This window comes from Camelus ferus, chromosome 34 (genome assembly GCF_009834535.1).
Source record: "Camelus ferus isolate YT-003-E chromosome 34, BCGSAC_Cfer_1.0, whole genome shotgun sequence".
In the NCBI taxonomy this organism is placed as follows: domain Eukaryota; kingdom Metazoa; phylum Chordata; class Mammalia; order Artiodactyla; family Camelidae; genus Camelus; species Camelus ferus.
Genome location: NC_045729.1, coordinates 20,251,356 through 20,264,789, shown reverse-complemented (window position 1 = coordinate 20,264,789; position 13,434 = coordinate 20,251,356). Strand labels below are relative to the sequence as shown.

The window sequence follows — 13,434 nt, the reverse complement described above, 5'->3', positions numbered from 1 at the left end:
CGAAGCACCCGTGACAAAAGCGTAGCAGTTACAGACCTGGGGCTGGGGCGGGGGGGTGGGGAGGGGCTGCTGTGCTGCGTGTGTTTCCTGCGTTATCGTCTGTGCTTGATTTTTTAAAATATCTTACATACTTTTGAAGATGATACACGTATGTCTTTTTTAAAGAAGAATGAAAGAGTCTGAAGAGCAAGCTAACATGTTGGCCTAATGTCACCCACGTTGTGTAAACGGTCTCGCTAAGACGTGGGCTCCACGGGGAGCACCGCCACGCTCACTCCCTGTTCCCCCAGGGCTAGATTCTGGCAAAGTTGATGCACGTTTTCTGATTTTCTGTCCTCACGCATTCAACTCCAGAACAGAATTCAGGGTAAGTTAGAAAGGAGCATTCTGTTTGAAGTAACGTCAAAGATTATATTATAAGTTAAGGAGAAATGTTTCTCTCGCATTCATTTTTTTTTTTTTTTTGATATTTACCACATTTAGTGTCGTCGGAGGCACAGCTTCTGTTTGAGATAACCCTGCCTTTGTGGGCAAGGGTGCAGCCAAACGCCAAGCGGACCTTTCCCCAGGCGCCCGGTGGGGTGGCCTGAGTGGCCTCATGCCTCAGAACCCCGTACTCAGCATCCTCCGATAACACACCGGCCTCATACTAGTTCATCAACCAATGTGGGTGTTGGCTCAACAACACATCAACCTTTGCACAAAAAAGTGTGACATAGTTGAAGTGAGAGACTTAAACTTTAATGAGTAAACGCTTTTCAAATGAGATATCTCTTAAATTAATGGCATGAAGTCTAAACTTTTAGTGATTTTTAAATTATAGAGGTGAGGGTATAGCTCAGGGGTAGAGTACGTGCTTAGCATGCATGAGGTCCTGGGTTCAATCCCCAGTGCCTCCACTTAAAAAAAAAATGATATGCTCAGAATACACATGGTGAATCAATGAATAAATTGTTGGGGATCCCCCCTTGGCCAGTCTGGTGAAAGGTGTGTACCGCTACTTGTGAGGAAGGGAGGGTGAACACAGAGGAGAGCGAGTCGGGTGGGGGGAGGGTGCCAGCCTGCAGGGCTGTGGAGACAGCTGCCCACAGTGAGGACGGGCTGGCAGGCGCCCAGAGCTGAAAGCCGGCGGAGACACGGGGTGCGCGGTGAAGACCCCTTGGCCTCCGAGCGAGGGCCAAGGAGAGCAGCCAAGGGGACCACGCACCCCTTCTGTCCTGTTTTACCCTGGCCCCTCGGGGGGCTGGTTCTCCTCTAGCCCCGATTCTCAGCCCTCAGAGAGGGATGTGCTGTTAGCACCTGCCTTTCCTCGTCCTTCCAGAAAGCGGGTCAGACTGAGGGTGGACGAAGCCAAGTGTCACTCCCAGCCCGAGCTTTGGAGAGAATGTCACCCTGGAAAGAGCCCTGCTTTTCCACCTTGAAGGGTCCTTGGTTCTGGGAAAGAGCAGAGTCCCAGCAAAAGCCTGGGCCGTTTCTGACAAGCTGTCAGAGACCATCTGAGGGTAATACCAAAAAACCCCAAAAAACCCCTCAACGTGTCGAGGGTTCGAAGCGTGCCCACTTGCCCTCACAGCCTCCTGTCCCCAGCTCCTACTGGGCAGCCAAACACGCTGCAAGCGCAGTGGAAGGTCTTTGGAGGAAAGGCCCAGCCCGCTGAGCTGTTTTTGCTGTTTTGCCGTCAGTCTCGGTGTTTGCATCCCTTGCGGCTCTGCGTCCGCTGCAGGGACCTTTCCCCACCATCAGGCCCGGGCTGGTCCCACGGCACGGGGCGGGAGGCTGCGGGTTCAGGGGACAGGCCTCTGCGGCACGCCGAGGGCCGTCTCATTGGTCGAGGCGGTGTGGGGTGATGGCCACAGCCACCTTGGCTCTTGCTCAGATGCTGATTTCAAAAGCAAGGACGTCCGGGCCAGCAGATTGGGCCATCACAACAAGTTACAAAACAGCGCTGGGCTGGCGTCAGGCAACAGCAGTGTCTCTTCCAGATACCAGGCACCCTCTGCCCCGGTTCCGCTCCACGTCCAGGGATCAGGGCGTGCCCTGACCCAGAGCTGGAAGAAATCCTGACGGGCACTGGGGGAAAGATCAAAGAGCAGGCCTGCCAACCACCTGTCCCTGCGCCAGGGGGACTTTGTGCAGAGGGCACGAGGGGGAAGGGTGTCCGCTGCGGCGCTCCTCCCTGGGCCCCGAAAGCAGAGGTGGGCTTCCTCAGTGTTTCCGCCCGGAGTGCAGAGCTCTGAGACCCACCGCCCTCGCCACCTGAGCCTTGTTTTCAGTTCGGTTTTGTTGTTTTGTTAGTTTCCCGTGTACGTGTTGTAATGTCATGTTATATACATGTTACAGTAAGGTATACTTGCGTGTGCGCGCGTGTGTGTGTAAATGTCAAAGTTGCATTTCACTTTTGTCAGGAACCTTATAGGAAAAAATATACCAGAGGGTTTGGTTAAGACCATGCGGTGAAGGAGGGAGGGCACAGCTCAGTGGTAGAGTGCATGCCTGGCAGGCACGAGGTCCTGGGTTCAATCCCCAGCACCTCCAGTAAAAAAATTACAATAAAATAAAAAATACATAAATAGATTTAATTACCTTCCCCCTTAAACAAACAAACAAACATTTTAAATAATAATGAACAATAATAATAGGTCTGCCTCCGCCTCTGACCCTGCCTCCTGGTGCCCCCTCTGTCCTTCCAGCAGCGGGCCACAGGCAGCAAGCACGTAGGGTGCCTCTTCACAAAAAAGACTTCGCCTCGTGTCCACTGACCTCGATCGCGGTTTTTGGAGAAAAAAAATACAGAAAAGTAAGCGTGTCCTATCAGAAGTCCCCACCACCCAGAGCTGATAAGAATTGGTCAGAGCTGTTTCTTTTTCTCCTTACATGAAAGAAGTAAAATGTTACAGAAAAAGTTGAAACACTCTGTGACCTTCACAGACCATGCTGGTCCCGTCCCCTCCCCAGAGCGCAGCGCCGTCATGCATTTGTCATCCCTCTCAGTAACTGTGCACACGTTCACGTGCACGCCGCGTGCGTCTGGGACACATAGTGCCCTCTCGTGTGATTGCTCAGTGCACGTCATAACCAGGTAACACCCATCCCCTCTGCGGACAGGCGCTTAGAGTCTTTCAGACTTTTACTTCCCAGTAAAACTGCAGGACATTTCTCACGTACATCTTTCTGCACGCGTGTGAGCGGAAGCCTAGGATAATTTTGTAGAAGTGGGTCCGTTGGATGAAAGGATGCACGCATTTTAGATGCTGACAGACCAGGAAGTGACCCTAATTGTTACTCCCACCAACAATGCTGGATTCCTGTTTCTCCACATCCTCTCCCCCAGCAGTTCATCAGAACTGCTCCTCTTTTCCTCTCTATTAGGTGAAAAAATGTCCCTCTGAGAGTTGGAACTTATATTTCACTTGTTATAAAGGCTTAAAGGAGTGAACACCATGCGTAGGTCTTGGTTTCTATGGATTGTGACACCCTTTGCTCATCGTTTTGGTTGATGCTCTTCTTGACTTCTAAGTGTACTTCACCTGCACCCTGAAAATTAGCTCTTGGTGCTGCAAATATTTTCCCAGTTTATTATTTATCTTGTGATTGGCCTGAGCTAATTCTGCCACATGGAAATGTTAAGTTTTTATGTAGCCAACTTCATGCCTCTTTACAGAGGCGCCAAAGTGATGCGGGTGTTCCTCTTCCCTCCTCTCCCAGCTTCCCGTCCCCCCCCCCCAGCTTCCCGTTTCCCCCCAGGACACCAAAATTAATCTCCTCTCTTTCTAACCTGAATCACCCCTCATGTGCCTGGGTGTAGGGTCAGAGCAACAGCTGGAGTTCACCCGGGGTGAACCCAGGGGAACCCTGGAAGTTCAACACGACCACGGAGGCTCCAGGTGGCCTTGAGTCAACTTTGTCCCGGTGTGTGTTTATAGGCTGTCCTAAAACCGTCCCAAGCACGGACACTTCTGGGGCTTTGTACAACCCAGGGCTGCCCGCAACCAAGCTGATCTGCTCAGACCCCCGGGACCTAGTCTGGCCTGCACCCTGGAGGCATCGCACTGGGGCTGGCGCGGTGGGCCTGGGACCATGCGACCTTTGGCTTCCTTCTCGTTCTTCTCATCTCCTTGAAAGACTCCCCTGTGGAGTCCAGCATCTCACGGGCAGAGGAAGAGGGGGGGAACAGGAATGAACTTCACGGTGTCGGGTCGGAGCTGGGATGTGGTGACCAGTGTGCCCGCACGACTCCCAGTATCGAGGAGGACAGAGCAATGGATGGGGTGTGCGTCACAGGGCAAGTAAAGCTCGACTGCTCCTTTGTGTGTCCCTCAAAGGTCTCCCATGCACAGCCTGCTCCCTGCCTCTTGAGTCTGTCTCACCCCACTGTTTCCTGTGCTTTCTTCACATCTGTTCCACCACAGATAAAGGTCTGCACAAAACACCATTGCTGACGCATCAGGGACTTAAAAATGAGCCCGAAGATACACAAAACAGAGCAGGATCATTGTTGTCACGGCCGAGTGGCTCACTCCCCCAACCTCCTTGCCGTCTGCACCTGCCATGGCCCTCACACCCTCCCTGGGAAACTCTGAGCCCTAAGCTCCGTCCTCCGTGCTCCCCCACTCCTCTGGCAGACTTCACTGAGCTCCAAGGTGTGTCAGCTCCCGGCTCTGACCTCTCTGCGAAATGGTGCTGCTCTGACAGACATACGCAGGGATGGCAGCCCTTTCCGGGGCGGGGCCCTCACCAGAATGGGGCCATGAGCTGGTCCCAACTGCCGCCTCTAGGAAAGCGCTCCTCTCTCCCTCTGGAGGAGGCAGCTTCCAGGTACCGCGATGCCGGAGCTTCTGCCACCTCTGTGGAAATGGAGAATTCGTGGTTGCACATGCCTCATGCCGCATGCACCGGCCCGTCTGACCTTCACTGGGGAGGGAAGGTGTCCTGATCTGCTCGTGATGGGGGGAGGGGGCTTGCCCAAGATCGCAGGGGTGTGAGCGTCCCGCTGGCACTGGTGGAAGAGAGCCTCTCAGGGCAGGTGCCACCCATCGTTTGCAGCTTCGGAGTCTCCCCGGGTCTCCGGACTCCTGTGCTGCTTTCCCAGACAAGGGACCGGGCAGGCGGGGCCCCCGCTCCCGACAGTGACCAGACTGGCACCTAATGCATTTCTTCCACACCGCACACCGCCCTCTTCTGTACTTTGCTTTCTTTTCTTTAACTGAAGCACAGTCGGCGTGCCATGCTGCGTCAGTTCCCGGCGCACAGCACAGCGATTCAGTCATGCAAGGACATGTTCTTGCTCTTCTTCACGGTAGGCCCTGACAAGGCACTGAACGTGGTTCCCTGTGCCGCACAGTGGGGCCTTGTCGATCGATCTGATGCAGAGCGGTGTGCATGCACTTCGCTTTCTCAGCTTCAGGGATTCGTCTCGTTCTTTTTACTCCTCGGAGGGCTCAAGGGGACACGCACCAGTGGGGCAGCCGCTGCCCGCAGACGGCCTGTGGAGCAGCCACGCATGATGGACGGGGAGGCAGACGCAGTCCCCGCCCTGAGGAGCTGCTGGCCTGAGAGGCTAAGCAGGGATGCGGACGCTGCTCCGCTGGGAGGGGCTGGGCGGCGGGGGGCCCCAGGCCTTGTCGGTGGCAGAGCAAAGAGGGGCCCAGACTGCCGTGGGGAGGGGGGAGGAGGTCTGTCTGGAGCCCTTGTTGAGCAAGGTCTGTAACTGTGTGGTGGGGAGGACCCCCCACCACACACACAGAGCCCACGACCTGGGGGCCTGGGAGAAAGAAGGGCCTTTTTACCCCAGAGGGTTCTAACCCAAACGGCTTCGTCAGGGAAAATGCAGAATTCAGTTAAGGTAAGAAGGAGTGAGAGTTTTAGGAAGAGTCGCTTAAAGCTCTGACAGACTGCGTTCCCCTGGCATCTTCTAGATGCTTCCCGAGGACCGGAGTTGGGTTTTCCATGAAGTGAATGAAACTTAAGCTCCAGGCCTCTTCCCTGCCCTGCAAGGCCCTGTTCATTAATTCTGTGTTTGTGATTTCCAAACTGTCCCCCGCCGACTGTCTGAGCTTCAGGCCCCACAAAAGCTCACTCTGCCTCCGCCAAGAGCCCCGCAAGGCGGTGGGACGTTGTGCACGTAAGCCTCGGGGCGAGACGCACAGGGGAGGGAGGGCTGTGGCTACCCCTGCCGTACGGGACACCTGAGCGTCCTCTTCACAAGGAGGAAAACTTCTATTTTTAATCTCTACGAGGTGATGGGTTAAACTGAACTTGTTGTGGTCGTCATCTCAACGTGTGGAAGTCAGCTCATCACGCTGGGTGTCTATCACACTGCAAAAAACTGAGAGAAACATACATAAAACACTCCTCTACATACAATGCGCAAAACAAACAAACAAAAAGCAGACGAGGAACTATATTCAACACCTTGCAGTAACCACTAATGAAAAAGAGTGTGAGGAAGAATACACGTGTGCATGTGGGTGCCTGAAACACGGCGCTGAGCACCAGAGACTGACACAACGCTGTAAACTGACTCTACTTCGATTAAAAAATAAATAAAATTAATTATTCAAAAAAGGCACACATGAACCAACAGAAACAGACACACAGACGTGGAAAACAAACTTACGGTTACCAGTGGAGGGAAGAGGGTGGGAAGGGATAAACTGGGAGTTCGGGATTTGCAGATACTGACTACTGTATATGAAACAGATAAACAAGCTTCTACTGTGCAGCACAGGGAACTATATTCAATATCTTGTAGTGACGTATAATGAAAAAGAATATGAAAACAAATATGTGTACATGTGTGGAAACTTAATGCTGAGCACCAGAAACTGACACAGCATTAGCAAAAGCATGCAAAAAAAAGAAACAGATAAGGAGAAACAGTAAGTGTTCTACGTGGCAGTGAAGTTCCTTCCTAGCACGCTGTCCTCGGCAGTATCTGAAGTTGTGTACTGTGCCCTGAGCAGAGGGCACAGTTACCCAATATTCTTCAGCTCAGAGTGGGTTAGGTGGCACGTTGGCAGGACACGTGACTGACACACACAGGGGGTGTTCCTCTCGGCAGGTTCGGACCAGCCGCCCCTCTGGCTCATCTTCCTGACAAACACACGGGCTTAGGTTTCCAAGCACAGCCGGCTGTGCAGTGCTGGCCTCGCCCGTCTCCCTGTCCCGAGAGCTGTGACTGCCCAGCCAGCAGTCACCCGTACGGCATGTCCCCATGTCATGAAGGGGCATTGTTCTCAGAAAGAGAAGCACTAAGTCAGTTGTTCAGAACTGGAAGGCTTTCCCAGATAAACAAGGGTCTGCGTGATCTTCAGTACTCAGATCGGCCCCAAGGGACTTCTTGTGTCCCTGAAATCAAGGACAGGACCGTGTGGCAGCAACCCCGCCCTAGGAAAGCCACGCTTCTCAGAAAACGCCTTCCAGCCTGTGCCCTGAGGTCCTGGCCCCTCATCACGGACCCTCTGCTCGGCTCCCGGCCCTTGTGGCCTGGGCTGCAGGCCAGTGAGGAAGGAGCTGGGGTGGGGGTGGCGGCCGGACCCCGCGGAGGGCGGAGTGAATCCCGGGACTCCTTTTAGAATCCGGTCCCTGTCCTCCACGTCTGCTGGGGGCCCAGGCAGAGGCCTGCTTCCCTTCTGCTGCTGGTCTAGGTTTCTTGGCCCTTTTGAAGTTTCCTGAGGTCTTTGTAGCCTAGAAACAATGGAAAGCAGACTTTAAACACGGCTTCTCTGGGAGGGGCAGAGCGGTCACCTTCTCGGGAAAGACAGGCTGGCCCAGGGAAGAACGGCGGATTCCTGGGTCCACAGGAGGCCGAACAAACCCGGTCTGAGCCCTTGACTTTGTGGTCGGCTTTGACTAAGGGACGATTCCAAGTCATAACCAGGTACTTTCTAAAAGAGCCTGCTTCCTTTGACCTCGCCTGCACACAAGCTGAGGAAGCAATGTCTCAATCTTCAAAAAGACTTTATATTTTACCAAAGGCTCTCACATCCGTTGTTTTATCTGAGGGAGAGACACTGTTCTCCGTGTCTTATTGCTAAGGAGCCTGCCTGAGATAACTTAGCCGGAGACCCGGGCCGTCTGCACCAAGTCCGCGCCTCGTGGACATGCGTGAGCGGTCGGTGAACTCCCCAGTGGGGCGCGGACGCCCAGTCCTGGGGCTGAGACGCGTCTCCGGAGGCTCCGCTTTCTCTCTGTCTCCAGACTCTGCTGAGGTGTCCCGCTACATCTAAGTGCCTCTTATGTCTTAACCTTCCCCCGGGAATGAGGCCTGCACCTCTCAGGTACCCGTCCTGCTGACAAAGAGCCTTTTTCTGCTTGGAAAGATTGCCTTTATTTCCATGTTGGTCCTTTTCGTTACCAAACGAAGTCTCTTTGGCAGAGAGAGAGTGGGTTTTTTGGTTTGTTTTTTACCGCTTTGTTGGGAAAATACAATCAGGGGCTCAGGAAACAAGGGACTGGCCCACGATGCCTGGGTCAGCCCACAGCTGACCTGACACAGTAGCTCACGCAAGAGTTGGGTTGCGAACGTCGTCCAAAGGGCTTGCCCCCCTCCCGGGGCTCCCACACATGTCAGCAGAGCTGGGTAGGAATCCTGGTGTCTGGCCCTGAGGTTAAAGGGCGAGTCTCTGCCTCCATCAGAAAGTCACGCGGACTTGATAGCTTTATTTGGGTGAGCTCTCAATTTGTGCCCAAGCCCAAACGCAGCCCCGCTGAAGGCAGAAGCAGAGGCGAGTCCCGGGGACTTCCCTTAGAGAGAACTGAAGCCACGGCGGGCTCAAGCCAGCCGGTCCCGGGGCAGCGCCAGCGGAGGGCGAGCAGTGGCCGCCCCTGCCAGAGCAGACAGGACAAAGGCCAAGCTCAGGGCTCAGGTTTGTCTCCAAAATACATCCCCCCTCCTAGGAGCCTATAACGTGGTACCAGTGACCACAGAGGTTAGAGACAGGTCCAGGGAGCCACGTTCCCACGTCTTATACGGAGGAGGGTTTGGGGACAGACTGTACTGATTTTAGTCTCTTGGGGAGACTCTAGGACAGCCACCTTCCCCTCTCCCAGGTGCAATCTCGAGTGTGTAGACACGGAGCTCCCTCTAACAGCCCTGCACACGCTTCCTCTAACCCACTCTTCTACAAGCAGCCATCTCACTGCTGGAAGGACCTGGAGTCGTCAGACCGAACAACCTGCCAGCAATCCCCAGACTCGCTGCTGAGCAGAGAGCACAGACTCCCAGACCCCACCCCAGATTCACTCACTCAGCGTCTCACTCAGGACTGGGTCATGGAGTCTGAACTCTTAAATCTCCCCAGATTTTAACAGCTGGATGGAGGACAAGCCCTTAGGAAGGCCGTGAACTCTTTCCCTCCCGGCACCACCCAAAGCGGGAAAAATCACTCCTCGCACTGGGTCAGACTCGGCCCAGCCATCATCCAGGCTCTGCTCAGCACCCAGTTCAAGTGTCTCCCATGAGGCACAGACACCATCTTGCTTGGTCCCAGGCGCCCTTCTCTCTGAGCAGATAGAGAGGATGGGGACCCAGAAGCACTGGCGAGAGCTCTGAGTTTGCAGCCGGAAGCGGCCGACACCCCCCTGGGAAGAGCTGCCCCCTCTCACTTGGAATCGGAAGACCTCCCTCTGTCTCCTCCCTCCTCTCCCCAGGTGCCTCAGCCACCCGGCTTTTTCAGAGCAAGTCTGAATTTTAAAGAGCACCACTGTTCCAAATCTCAGGCTCCTCAGACCTGGGGCAGGCAGCAGGGTCTGTATAAATTCGGGGAAGCGCCCGATGGAGAATGTCTGCTTCTCCACTGTGACGTCAGGCCTCCCGCCCCAGAGGGCCGCACGTCCCCACACTCCTGGTGCAGCTGGGCAGCAGGACAGACAGACCTTGCTGCTCTGAGACACAGGGGAGTCCCAGCAGCCGGGCCAGGAGGGCGAGAGAGCCGGCACTCTGGTCCTGCGAGTTTGGACAGCTCACAAGGAAGAGACGCGCTCTGGGGCAGAAGGCCAAGCCCAGAGTCTGACTCAGGGACCCAGGGGATGTGCAACCCCTTCTTCCCAGCCTCGTGCCCCCACCAGCTTCATTCCACTCTTTTCCTCTTGAGCTCAGATCCTGTAGGTCCAGGGAGGGGGGCACCCTTCTCTAATCCCTGACCCCTACAACCTTCACAGTCATCCCGCAGCTCAGGCCTCTCCTCCCAGGAGTCCATCCTCCTGCCTCCTGCCGGGGCCCTTCTCCAAGGGCCACAAGTCTCATATGGCCTGAGGGCTTAAGTCCTTATGCTGTGTTAGTTACATTGCCAGAACAAATTAAAAATTTCAGACAATCAAAAACAAAAGCTATTATGGAAAACACTATGGCAATTTCTCAAAAAACTAAAAATAGACTTACCATATGATCCAGCAATCCCCCTCCTGGGCATATATCCAGAGGGAACTCTAATTCCAAAAGACACCTGCACCCCAATGTTCACAGCAGCACTATTTACAACAGCCAAGACATGGGAACAACCTAAGTGTCCATCCACAGATGACTGGATAAAGAAGTTGTGGTATATTTATGCAGTGGAATACTACTCAGCCATAAAAAAGAATAAAATAACACCATTTTGCAGCCATATGGATGGACCTGGAGATCATCATTCTAAGTGAAGTAAGTCAGAGGTGGGAAGAAAAATACCGTATACTATAACTCATAAGTGAAATCTAAAAAAAGAAAAAATAATACACTAATGAACTCATCTACAAAACAGAAACAGAGTCACAGACATAGTAAACAAACTTACGTTGATGGGGGCATGGGGTGGGAAAGGATAAATTTGGGAGTTTGAAATTTGCAAATGTTAACCATTATATATAAAAATAGATAAAAAAACAAATTTCTACTGTATAGCACAGGGAATTATATTCAATATCCCGTAATGACCTTTAACAAAAAAGAATATGAAAATGAATATATACACACACACACACACACACACACACGACTGGAGCATTTTGCTGTACACCAGAAACTGACACACTGTAACTGACTATAGTAAAAAAACAAAACAAAAACAAAAAACCCCAAATGTCTTGTGCAAAATGAACCCATCATGAGGCAGCTCTGTAGTTGACATGGAACACGAGTTACCTGGTTCATCCTGCGGTCCTCAGCACGCCGCCCCGAGCTCAGCTCTCTGCCATCCTCTTTGCTTCGACATGCACGTCCACACCTGCTCTCATCCTGTGCAGATTCTCTGTGTCCTTAGCCATGCTCGCCTCGTCCTCTTACTTTAGGTTCAGGATGGCCAAGTTCCCTTGACCAGGTGCCCCATCAGAAGAAATTTCCCCACTCATCCCTCTCCTGCAAAATTCATGGTGGGAAGATGGGAAGATTATTGTACACCTGAGACTCAAGGAGATGGGCACCTCTTATTTCAGGTGACTAAATCCTGGGATTACCCAGAATCCACTGAGGAACCAGAAAATGCTCTGGAGTCAGGCAGCAGCAGTTAGCAGCTGTGTGAGTCAGATGAGGTTACTCAACTTCTCTGAGCCTTAGTTTTCCCATTGGTAATATGTGGATCATAAAGCCGGCCTTGCAGAGGTACTGGGAGAATTACATATGATACACGCAAAGCAGCTGGTATGCAGTGAGCACTCTATAAATGGTAGCTGTAATTATTACCTGCCTTTACAATGATGACATTTACGCATGCAAGGTGTCTGTATCTGCTGTCTGAAAATGACTTGGGTGCAGGGAATAAACCGCGGTTAACACATGACACCCTCCAGGCCGAGCTCCTCTCTCATCTGGATGTCGCTATGGCCCATCTGAGCCAGGCTAGGCACTGCCATCTTCCTTTCACACTCAGTCTTCAAAAACAGAGCTACCCTGTGATCCACAATCCCACTCCTGGGCATGTATCCAGAGGGAACTCTAATTCCAAAAGACACCTGCACCCCAGTGTTCACAGCAGCACTGTTTACAATAGCCAAGACGTGGAAACAACCTAAGTGTCCATAGGCAGATGACTGGATAAAGAAGCTGTGGTATATTTATATAATGGAATACTACTTAGCCATGAAAAAGAATAAAATAATGCCATTTGCAGCAACATGGATGGACCTGGAGATCGTCATTCTAAGTGAAGTAAGCCAGAAAGGGAAAGAAAAAGACCATATGATATCACTTATATGTGGAATCTCAAAAAAGACACAAATGTACTTACAAAACAGAAACAGACTCACAGACATACATAGAAGACAAACTTGTGGTTACGGGGGCGGGGGGAAGGGGGTGGGAAGGGATAAATTGGGAGTTCAGGATTTGCAGATACTAACTACTGTATATAAAATAGATAAACAACAAGTTTTTACTGTACAGCACAGGGTACCATATTCAATATTTTGTAGTGATCTATAATGAAAAAGAATATGAAAAGGAACACATGTACATACATGTCTGTCTGAATCACTATGCTTGCTGCACATTAGAAATGGACACAACACTGTAAACTGACTATACTTCAATTAAAAAAATAAAAAAAGTAAAATCACACTGACCTAATTCTTCCCAAAGCCGTCCAAAGGGAAAGTCTAAACCTCAGCCCTGCTGCTGTGCGGAGTCTTTTTCTGCCCTCGACCCACAAGGACCAACTTTGGAACCAAGGTGGGAGCCGCAGACCCCTGGCCGGAGCTGACAGAGCAGCGACACCGCGTGGCCGGACAGGAGAGCAGCCCGCCTGACCGGTGCGGCCGGAGCCCCGGCCCCGGCCCAGGCGGAGGAGACTCAGAAGGAAAACGAGGAAGGAAGCGCGGCTCCTCACACGTGGGGGTGGGCCACTTCCTGCTCTGCGGACGTTCCTTCCGGTCACAGCCCGAGGTTTGAAGGCAGGATGGCGGGTGCTCTCGGATCCAGAGGGACAAAGGCAGGCTGGCCACAGGGCGTTTGTAAAGTTTCGTGCTTGCCACCAGCTGCCGCGCCCGGGAGCCAGAGAGGACTTACGGAGACATCTTGCGGCCCTCGGCCCTCTAGGGTGTTTCTTCTCGGCGGCGAGGACTGGGACCTCGCAGAGCTGGGGAAAGGATGGAGGGAGCAGGTGCTGCTGCCGTTATGACTGTCAAAGAGGAGGCGCTTTAAGTCGTTAGCAGGAGTGCCTGGCCCTTCACATCCCGCGCAGTGTCGAAAGTTACGGTTCCTGCGGGACAGCGCGTCAGTGGGCTTGTCCCCGAGTCCAGTCTGGTGGGTGACTTCTGAGCTGCTTCCCTCCCCAACCCAGTTACACAGAGAACGGGTTTCATCTCATCCGCAGAGGTAGCGGGGGTGGGAGCCTCTTCCTCTCGCTTGCGTGAGCTCAGGTTTTCACCTCTTTGAGAAAAGTCTCAGGATCTGTCCCACAATGCTGCGTTGTCGCGGAGAAGGGACTCCCCTCGAGCATTTCCAGGTAAACACTTAGGGCT

The 13,434-nt window shown here is 52.8% G+C and overlaps 1 long non-coding RNA gene across 1 annotated transcript; it reads right to left on the bottom strand.

Annotated features, from left to right (window-relative positions):
• Positions 1 to 1,125: 1,125 nt before the first annotated feature.
• LOC116661374 lies at positions 1,126 to 11,971 on the bottom strand. Its single transcript, XR_004317263.1, has 2 exons — positions 11,123 to 11,971; positions 1,126 to 6,325 (listed from the first exon to the last, which is right to left on the bottom strand). It is a non-coding gene; the product is annotated as an uncharacterized LOC116661374 (long non-coding RNA).
• Between the last annotated feature and the right edge of the window lie 1,463 nt (positions 11,972 to 13,434).